General features: G+C 52.0%; 1 non-coding gene across 1 annotated transcript; it reads left to right on the top strand.

Annotated features, from left to right (window-relative positions):
* Positions 1–8,422: 8,422 nt before the first annotated feature.
* Positions 8,423–8,586, top strand: LOC142449358 (U1 spliceosomal RNA). Its single transcript, XR_012784555.1, has one exon. It is a non-coding gene; the product is annotated as a U1 spliceosomal RNA (small nuclear RNA).
* Positions 8,587–9,094: the final 508 nt, after the last annotated feature.

Genomic DNA, 9,094 nt, shown 5'->3' with positions numbered 1-9,094 from the left:
CTCCAGGAGACAGATTGATCCGCGGCTGGGCCGCAGTGGGACCACCGTGAGGATGGTGCGGGACCGGGCAGTGCTTTGTCCTGTTGTGCACAGAGGGGTCGCTATGGGTCGGAATTGACTTCCTGCCACCAGCTGTTTAAAAACCAGTATCAAAGCCCTGTTGAGACTGTCTGGAAAGCCTGGTAGCTGTGTGATGAACGCAGCGGTGGTTTATCGAATCATTGCAGGAGAGAACAATAAAACCGTAAGCACAGGGTCTCCGCACGGAACCCGGGCCCTCGACGGGCTGTGTTCACTTCTGAGCTGTGACCAGCACGTTAGCTACGTTAGCCCTTAAAGCAGGGAAGCCTGGGGAATGTATCGCTGCCTCCTTTCAGGCAAGCTCGGCTTGTGGTCCAAGTGGTGGTCTAGAATTAGAATGGGGGCCGCAGGCCTGGGTGACCTCTTGGTGTTGACCAATCCATGATTCTGCTGTTGCTAGGTGCCGTCATGTCGGTCCTGACTCTGAACGACGCAGAAACAGGCCTACAACAGGCGGAAACACCCCCAGTCCCCGCCATCCTCACCATTGGTCTGAGGTTTGAGCCCATTGTTGCAGCCCCTGTCAGTCCATCTCGTCGGGGGTCTTCCTCCTTTCACGGCCCCTCTGCTTGGCCAGGCGTGATGTCCTTTCCAAGGCCTGGTTTCTCCTGACGACGTGCATCCAAAGTGTGTGAGGCTGTCTCGCCCTGGCCGTGCTTCAGAAAGACAGGTCTGTCTGTTCTGTCAGCCGTCCCTGCTGAAATATCCAATATTCGAACGTTCCATGTTCTCCAGCACCTTCCTTCAAATGCATCGATTTTTCCTCGCTCTTCTTTATTCAATGCCCAGCTTTCACGTGCAGATGAGATGTTGAAAATACCATGGCTTGGGTCAGGCGCACATTAGTCCTAATTCTCAGAGGTACTTAATTGTCTCTGGGGACTGTTGTGTTTCTGGAATGGGTTTCCTCAAACCAAAGAAGAGCTTTCCCAAAGTATTGTCTATGAAATGGGTTACCGGAAAGGGAAAAAACAAGACTCAGAACCTCGAGGCCAGATTGATTTGGGAAACTGGTGTAAAATCAAAGCTAACTGTTGGCTTGTTTAACGAAAAGGCTTCTAGAACCTTCCTTCTGCTCCTGTGAACTGTGACTCCTCAGTAGGCAGGTAACAGTGTGCAGTGTTTTCTAAAGTCTTTTCAATTCCAGCACATTTGTGTGTGTGTGGTTGTTTGAGGCGCACCTTTCAGGACCAGGGTCGTTGGCAGCACACTGGGAAATGTGTCCGGCAGAGGAGCACCTGCCTCTGCACGGGGGGACCAAGAGGACAGCTGCATTTTGATACGCGCGTGCAGGCATGCAGCTCGCCCGAGATTCTGAGCTGGTGAAAGAAAAGCCCAGTCTCCGCTTCCTGCGAGAGTCTAGGGCCATCCTTGCTGTTTGTCTATTGCCCTTTTCCACGTGCAGAGTCTAGGTGACACCAGCGTGCTGCTCTCGGGTATGTCTCACTCGTCCTTGGTCCCCTGTGTCCTGTCATAGACGGGCAGGGCTAGCAGGGACGTGAAGAATAGACTGAGGCTCAGAGTCAATGTTCAGCATGGCGTTCTTTCATGTGGAGGCGCTGGGGGGTGTAGCAGTCGCCTTCAGCAGTCACTGTCTTTGGGGGGAAGCTACAGCAGGTGTGAGACCAGCCCAGAACCTCAAATGAATGGGATTGCTGTCGCATCCTCTCACCGTGCCTCTGAATTCTCCCCACCCACCCCCACAAAAAAAAATATGGCAAGTGAGGCCAAGCAGTCTGCGCAGTCTTGGCAAACTGCATCCGGATGCCACCAAGCAGCCGAGGGTCATCCTGTATCAGACTGCCCCTCCGTTGTCCGGGCTCCAGGTCACTCACTCCATCAGTGTGCCACGCGGCAGGCATCAGAGCATCCTCACTGTGTGGCACCCGACTCTCCTTACTGGGGACATGACCTGTCCCCAAACACTGGGCTCTGTACTGAGTCTAAGAACAAGAAACAGAAGGGTGATTCTCCTCCCCCCCCATACAGGTTCCTCAGAGGACCGACCCTTGGAGGTGTTTCTTGAGACCACTGTTCTGTGGTCGAGTCAGTGTGCAGGCGTCCAGGCACCGCATCTTTTAAAGAGGATGTTGGTGGAATAAAGGCTCCGCAAGTATCTGCAGGCAGGATAGGCCACTTAACAGGCGACCTTGCTCACGGATTGGGGGGGGGGGTTGTAGAATTCTTGCCGCCTTCCTTGCACGAGACCCGAGTTGGGTTCCAGGCCAGTGTACTTCATGTGCATCCACCACACCCGGGTCAGTGGAGGCGGCCATGCTGCTGGGATGGTAACCGGGTCTCCGTGGAGCTTCCAGTCGACAGCAGACCAAGAAGAAAGGCCCAGTGATCTCCTGACTCAGACCATCCCGAGGATGGCGCACCCAGGGCCTCTCGTGCTGACTTGACCCTCGCCGAAAGAGTTCTACCACCAGATGTAACCACTGTCCCTTTGCCGGCACAGGTCCCAGGCTGTACGATGTGTGTGTGGTTCCTTTGAAGAAAAACAGCCCCAGTGGCCGTTGCTGGCAAAACCTGGGCAATGCACATGTCACCGAGGGTCCCTGCCGGCAGTTCCTTAAGCAGTGTCACGGGTGTGAGCCACGTGGAATCCTTTCCTTGGAAACGACACAGGAAGGTGGAAGGACTGGCCCAGCATCACCGTCCGGGCTGCCACCAGTAGATTCTTTCTCCCCAGCCAGGGGGTCTAACCCACCTGTGTGAGGTAGGCACCGTCATGACATTTTCTCTGATCCAGGACCAGGCAGTGGTTGTCAGGTGCCATTGGGTCGGCTCCCTCTCAGGACGGGTCACTCACTGCCCAGCTCTCTGTCCTCACAAGCACCGGGCTGCTTAGCAGATCATATTAGACAGTGGCGCTCAAAGGTCACTTGGAGGATCAACCTGTTACCCAAAAATCTCAGTCACCCCAGGCCTCAGAACAAACCCGCTGCAGGGATGGCATCTTATCAACCGTGGTGGTCTGTCATCCTGACTGCACAATGGAATCACCAGGGGTTCTTTATAAACAGCCTTCACGTACAGTTCAACCTCTGGGGAGGGGCCCAGGCAGCAGTCCTTCCTCAGAGGTCCCCAGGGGCCGCTGTTGGTCATGCTCTGCAGGCTGGGGGTGAGGGCAGCGAGGTAATGGGAACTTCCTCCTATGAATGCCTTTAGCAGGTCTCACCAACCTGAAATGATCTGTGATGCCAGTCCACAGGGGTCTGCTGTCTGGTGGCATCTGGAGGCAGTCAGTAAAAGCATCCCAATGGCCTGTCCCCATGGGGACCAGGCCTGGTCAGGGTAACTTTCACCACCCTGAGCTGAGCAGGTCAGCCAGCCTTTCACCGCCTGGTGAGCAGTTCTAGTCTCAACAACTGTGGCCACACACCGATGCTGACTTCATGTGATTAGCACGGTGTTGCCCAACATGGGGCTACTGGTATGGTTAGGACGTGTGGGGGACTGCAAAAGCAGATGCCCACACTTTATCCTGGCTTAGGGGTTATAGGGCAAATGTTTTTAATTGCCATGGGGTGGGGGTCGGGACACTGAGTAAAATTTTTTTCCCCCAAAGGAGGTGATAGACAAAATCTGTTTGGGAACCTGTCATCCAAGGTGTGTGGCTTGGGCTCAGGATTCGCAAGTGTTCCCCAGGTGACTTGCAGTCAAGGTTGAGAACCCTTCTCAAAGACTTTCAGGTTCCAAGGCAACCAGCCATGGATACAGAAACTTACTCGTCTCGGGGGACCCTGGCTAAGGTCTGGCTAGGTCTGGGGAAATGACCAAGTTCATGTAATGATATTTCCCTTGAGACCTGGTACCATTCTGGAAGGACCCACCCCAATACCCTATGGGCTTTCTCTTAAAAGAGATGGTTTCCACTGTCCACAGCCTCTCCGACCCCATGTCTGAACACACCAGGCTTTCGGTTCCTTGCACGGTCACTTCCTTGACGCTACTGCAACTTTGCATGTGCTGTGTTGTCTTGGGGACCCCGATAGCATAGTGGTTAGGCATTGGACTGTTAAACTCAAGTTTAGTAGTTCAAAACCACCAGCCTTTGCAGGAGACCCTATCAACTCACTGAGTCAGAGTTGGCCGATGTCAGTGAGGTTTTCTGTGAGTGCTCTGGGCCCTCTGTATGCCCTCTACACGGAAGTCCCCTTCATCCCCACCTTCTGGAGGAGGGTCCCCCTTCCTGCCCCGCTTGAGTTCCCCTCCTCCTGCCCACATTAGCCTCTGGCACAATGGGTTCCTTTCCAAATGGCATCGATATAGAGAGATTCAGTCTGTCTATGCTCGGCTCCATTAAGACTCTGAACCGCCTCTTGAGGGTAAGATCAGTTCTTTCTCAACTATCCCTAGATCCTCGGGGTCACAGTGTGCGCATTCTGGCACAAATGAGCCCATACTTTGTGTCTGCCAGGTTTTGATAAATGTAACTCGCTGAATGTAGGACATTGTCAAAGATAATGAAACAAATCAAATTCACTGCCATCTAGTCCATGATGACTCATGATGACCTGAGAGGACAGTAGAACTACCCTGTTGGGTTGCGGAGGCTCAGTCTTCACCTTTGCCCTCGGAACACTGACCAACATGTCATTCACAAGGCCCCAGGTGCAAACCAAGCTTGCTGCCATGGAGTGAAAGTGTTTCCGTGTGTTTTCAAGGCGATGCATCTTTATGGGAGTAGAGAGCCTCATCTTTCTCCCGCGGAGCAGCTGGTAATTGTGAACTGCCGATCTTTCAGTTAGCGCCATAAACGCGCTAGGCAAACCATAGCGCCAGTCAGGAAACAGCAGGACCATCAGCCCAGGCCCGTTTTGCAACGGATGAGCGAGCCACTAGGTGGTGCCAAGACCTCATGAAAAATCAGCTGTCTGGCGAGCTTGAGACCCAAAATTCAAGCCAGTTGTATAGGAGTTTGGAGTGAGGGAGTTCATATGGTCACAGATCACCCGGTATCCTCTGTTTTGAGGCAGATCCACACTAACGAAATCTAGTTTGAAGAAGCAGTGTCTCTTCCCCCAAAACCATTTTATTGGCAGCTGCTACGGATAGCGCATTATGCCATCGTTCAATCCCATCAAGCAGTCTTGTACGAAACGTGACTTTTAAAGGGGATCCCTGAAGACAAAGCAAAGTGAAACAAAAAACAAAGCTTTTATCTGAAAATGAATACCGGTCAGGAGCCCCGGTGCTGGGTAACAGTGGGCATCGAACCCCGAGGGCAGTTCTGGGCTGTCCTGTAGAGTGCCAGGAGTCGGAATGAACTTGGCGGCCGTGAGGTTTTTGGGGAAATGTTCTTCCCACCGTGAACAAAAAGGCCGCAGGACCGGGAGCTCATGACTGCGCCAGGAGATGCCGTTCACCAGCTCTGTGAACTGGCCCCTCAGCTCCAATGGGAGCCTCTCTCCGACATGCTTGCCTCCGTGAGTACCACGCACCCCTTACAATGATCTTGTGTCATTCTCCACATGCTAAAGAACTCTCTGAGAAGGATGAGGGCAATGCATGTACAAATGTGCTTTACAGAATTGATGTAAGTATGGAGTTTGAGAAGAGTTGTATGAGCCCCTAATCAAATGATTAAAACAAGAAATCTCTGACTTTCTCTTGCTCCCAACATCTCACAGAGGACCTTGCATGCGTTCTTGGACAAGATGTAGTTTGTTCTCAGAAGCCCCTGCCCTGCTGCGGGGACCCTGGGCAGGGACGGCTGCTTTCCTGGGTGCCTTCTGGATCGCCTCGACTGTCCTCAGCTGCCCCTTGCCTTTGCTCTGCAGGTCTCAGCCGCCACCACTTGGAGCAGGAATTAGCTTGTTTTTTTTACCAAAGCAGAGCGTGGGCTGTTTATTTTGGGATGTGGCCTAAGGGCACAGGAGTGGGGTGTCTTGGAAGAGAGCCCTGGAAAGGAACAGAGTGAGCCACGCAGGCATTGAGGAGCAGGCTACCAACGAGGGCAGCTGGGGCTCAGCGCCTCTGAGCACGCGTCTCGATTGTCCATGGGCGTCGCAGAGGACGGCCATCTGTGAACCAGCTCTCAACCCCGCTGGTCACAGAGGTGCCCGAGCAGCGCAAACTGCTTGCACCTCCAAGTGTGTACCTGTGCGGGGGGTGGGGTGGCAGCACTTTCCTCTAGAGGGTCTCCCCCAGGACAGCAGAGAAAACCGTCTCATGTAATCCCTTCCAGAGCAGTTGCGTTCCCGAATCTTTGGTCAATGGCTTGCAGATTCTCTGCTGCTCGCCTCTTACCCACCAACTTTTTCTCTCTGTCCAACACTCCCAGGGCCGCACAGCTCAGGGCCATGTGGTTTCCTCATGTGTGAGATGGGAGAGACTGGGGAAGGCTCTTGGTATTTAAAGAGAGGTCCTTGAACCAGAGATGTTGTGTCCCCAGGGGCCTTGTTGGGAATGCAGGACTTCGGGCCAATCCCAGACCTGCTGACAGAACCAGCCTGGCACCAACTGACAGGGGAGCTGCAGACTGAGGGGCAGGTCTGAGGAGCAATGACAAACCTGGCTCACACCAGTGGCAACTGCAGCTTGCTAACTGCAAACGCCACCAGGTTGGTCACGTGGTATGACGTGGTCATTTTTATTACGCTCCTTCGGTGATACCAACAGAGTCCGTTCATGGATCCTGTTTGAGATGCATCAGAAGAGATTCTGACCCTTTCCTGTGTTTTTTTTTTTCCCCTTTAAACTGGAATGTCGCTCTTTTGGGGTTTTATGAATTCGAGGGGGTCTTTGGGGGCTTTCCACTCCTGTAAAGAGTTACAGTCTCAGAAACCCACAGGGGCAGTTCTACTCTATCCAACAGGGTTGGAATCAACTTGATGACACGGAGGGTTTTTTTTTTTTTGGGGGGGGGGGGCTTGTTAAGAGCCCTGGTGGTGGAGGGGTTAAGTGATTGACTGCTAGCCAAGAGGTTTGTAGTTTGAATCCGCCATCACTTCACGGGGGAAAGAGACAGCGATTAAGATTTAACAGCCTTGAAAACGCCGTGGGGTAGTTACGGTCTGCCCCATGGCGTCGCTCTGAGTCAGAGTGGAACTTGGTGGCAGCAGGTGTGACAGCACACCTTGGGTGTCAGACGTGTTATCAGAAGTTGCCAGTGTCTAGGGAAGGGCCCCAGGCTTCGTCAAGTAAAGGGTCAGTGAAGAAGTGGACGGCCCCAGTGAGATGGGTTGACACAGTGGCTGCAACAATGAGTTCAAACAAGTTGACAAAGGGCCCAAGTGTATTAAATGGGGACGAGGTCGTCTCTTTAACAAATGGTGCCGGCAAAGCTGGTTTCAGAAGAAATTGCAGGAGAATAAAACAAACTGGACCCATTTCTCCCTCTGTATCCAAAAACCAATCAAGATGCACTAGAGAATGATAAAGGTAAACAATGGAAACATGGAAACAAATTAATAGAAAGCACAAACACACTATCAACACCATGAAAAACACAGTAGAAGACAAAATAAGCGACTCCCTGCCATTGAGTTGATGCCAACTCATAGAAATCCTATAGGCAGGAGAGAACTGCCCCTGGGAATTTCAGAAGCCAACTCTTTGCAGGAGTAGAAAACCTCATCTTTCTCACTTGGAGTGGCTGGTAGTTTCAAGCTGATGACCTTGCGGTTAGCAGCCCAATGCACAACCACTATACCACCAGGGCTCCTAAATAGGTGACGAGCAGCTCCTAAACATATGACACTTATTTTGTGTCAAAAGACTCCACCGAAAGAGTAAAAACCCGTAGACTGGGGGGATTTTTGTTTTGTTTTTTTGGGCAATATAGTGGACAAGAGACGAATCCCTACCATCTATGGAAAACTTCAGCACCGCAACATGAGAAAGATGAATACTCCAAATAAAAATAAGCAGAAGACACCAGCAGCTGGTCCATCAAAGAAGACATTCAGGTGGCCGGCAAACAGGAAGACGCGATCACAATCACTAGCCATTCATGAAATGAAAATCTACACGATGATGAGGTATTGCCTCACCCCAGCATCGATAACAAAGTACAAAAACAACACCGGGAACTAACACATACCAAAGAAGATGCGGGGAGATTGGAGCCCCCATCCACTGCTGGGGGACAGTACAATCATAGTACAACCCTTGTGGGAAGCACTATGGCACGTCCACAAACCATTGGGAAGCGAATACCTTATGACCCAGCAATCCCTCTACTGGCTACACACCCTCCAGAAGTAAAGGACGCAGCTCGGGCAGATTCATGCGCCCTGCAGCACTATTCGCTGTAATAGATGGATGATTGGAGAAACGGACTCCGGTGCATACACACAGTGGAATACCAGCCTCTAAAGAGTAAGGATGACTACTTACCTGGCAGGGGAGATACCAGGATCATGAGGCTGGTTTTCCCAGGACAAGGCTCACCCATTGCACTCCGAATGTGCTGACCCCTGCGATTTCCCCAAATGTGGGAAACTCGCCTGCAGAATTTGTGGTAGTGGGGGACTGCATTCACACTCTTCCCTGAATTAAAAAAGTAATCATGATAATGAAACTCTGTGACCCCTCATGACACGGATGGGTTTGGAGGACACGATGCTGAAGTCAGTCAATCACAAAAGGACCGCTATAGTAGGAGACCATGGTTATACAGGAAATCAAGAGCAGGGTCCCATACACTAAGAAACTGACTTTGATGGTTACTAGAGGCGGGAGGGGCAGGCAGCCAAAGAGAAGTAGGAGACCAGAGGCTAGACAAGGTGAAGGGAAGAGAGTGTCCAGAGAGAGAGAGAGAATCCTACAAGAGAGATGACCCCCCCACAACCCCCCAAAAAGGGCGAGGGGAGTGGATGGAACAAGCCATTGGGAGACTTGATCAGGTGTATAAGTTGTTGAATGCAAACATGATCTTATGCTATGTGAACCCTAACCTAAATTCTCCAACCAGACTCCCTGCCCCCAAGCCCACTCCAACTCCAAGGGCCCCACAGACAGTGTAGAACTGCCCCTGTGGGCTCCTGCAACTGAAACTCTT

This window comes from Tenrec ecaudatus, chromosome 5 (assembly GCF_050624435.1).
Source record: "Tenrec ecaudatus isolate mTenEca1 chromosome 5, mTenEca1.hap1, whole genome shotgun sequence".
NCBI classification, from domain to species: Eukaryota; Metazoa; Chordata; class Mammalia; order Afrosoricida; family Tenrecidae; genus Tenrec; species Tenrec ecaudatus.
The sequence above is the reverse complement of the archived record's forward strand: the minus strand, read 5'-3'. Positions and strand labels throughout refer to the sequence as shown.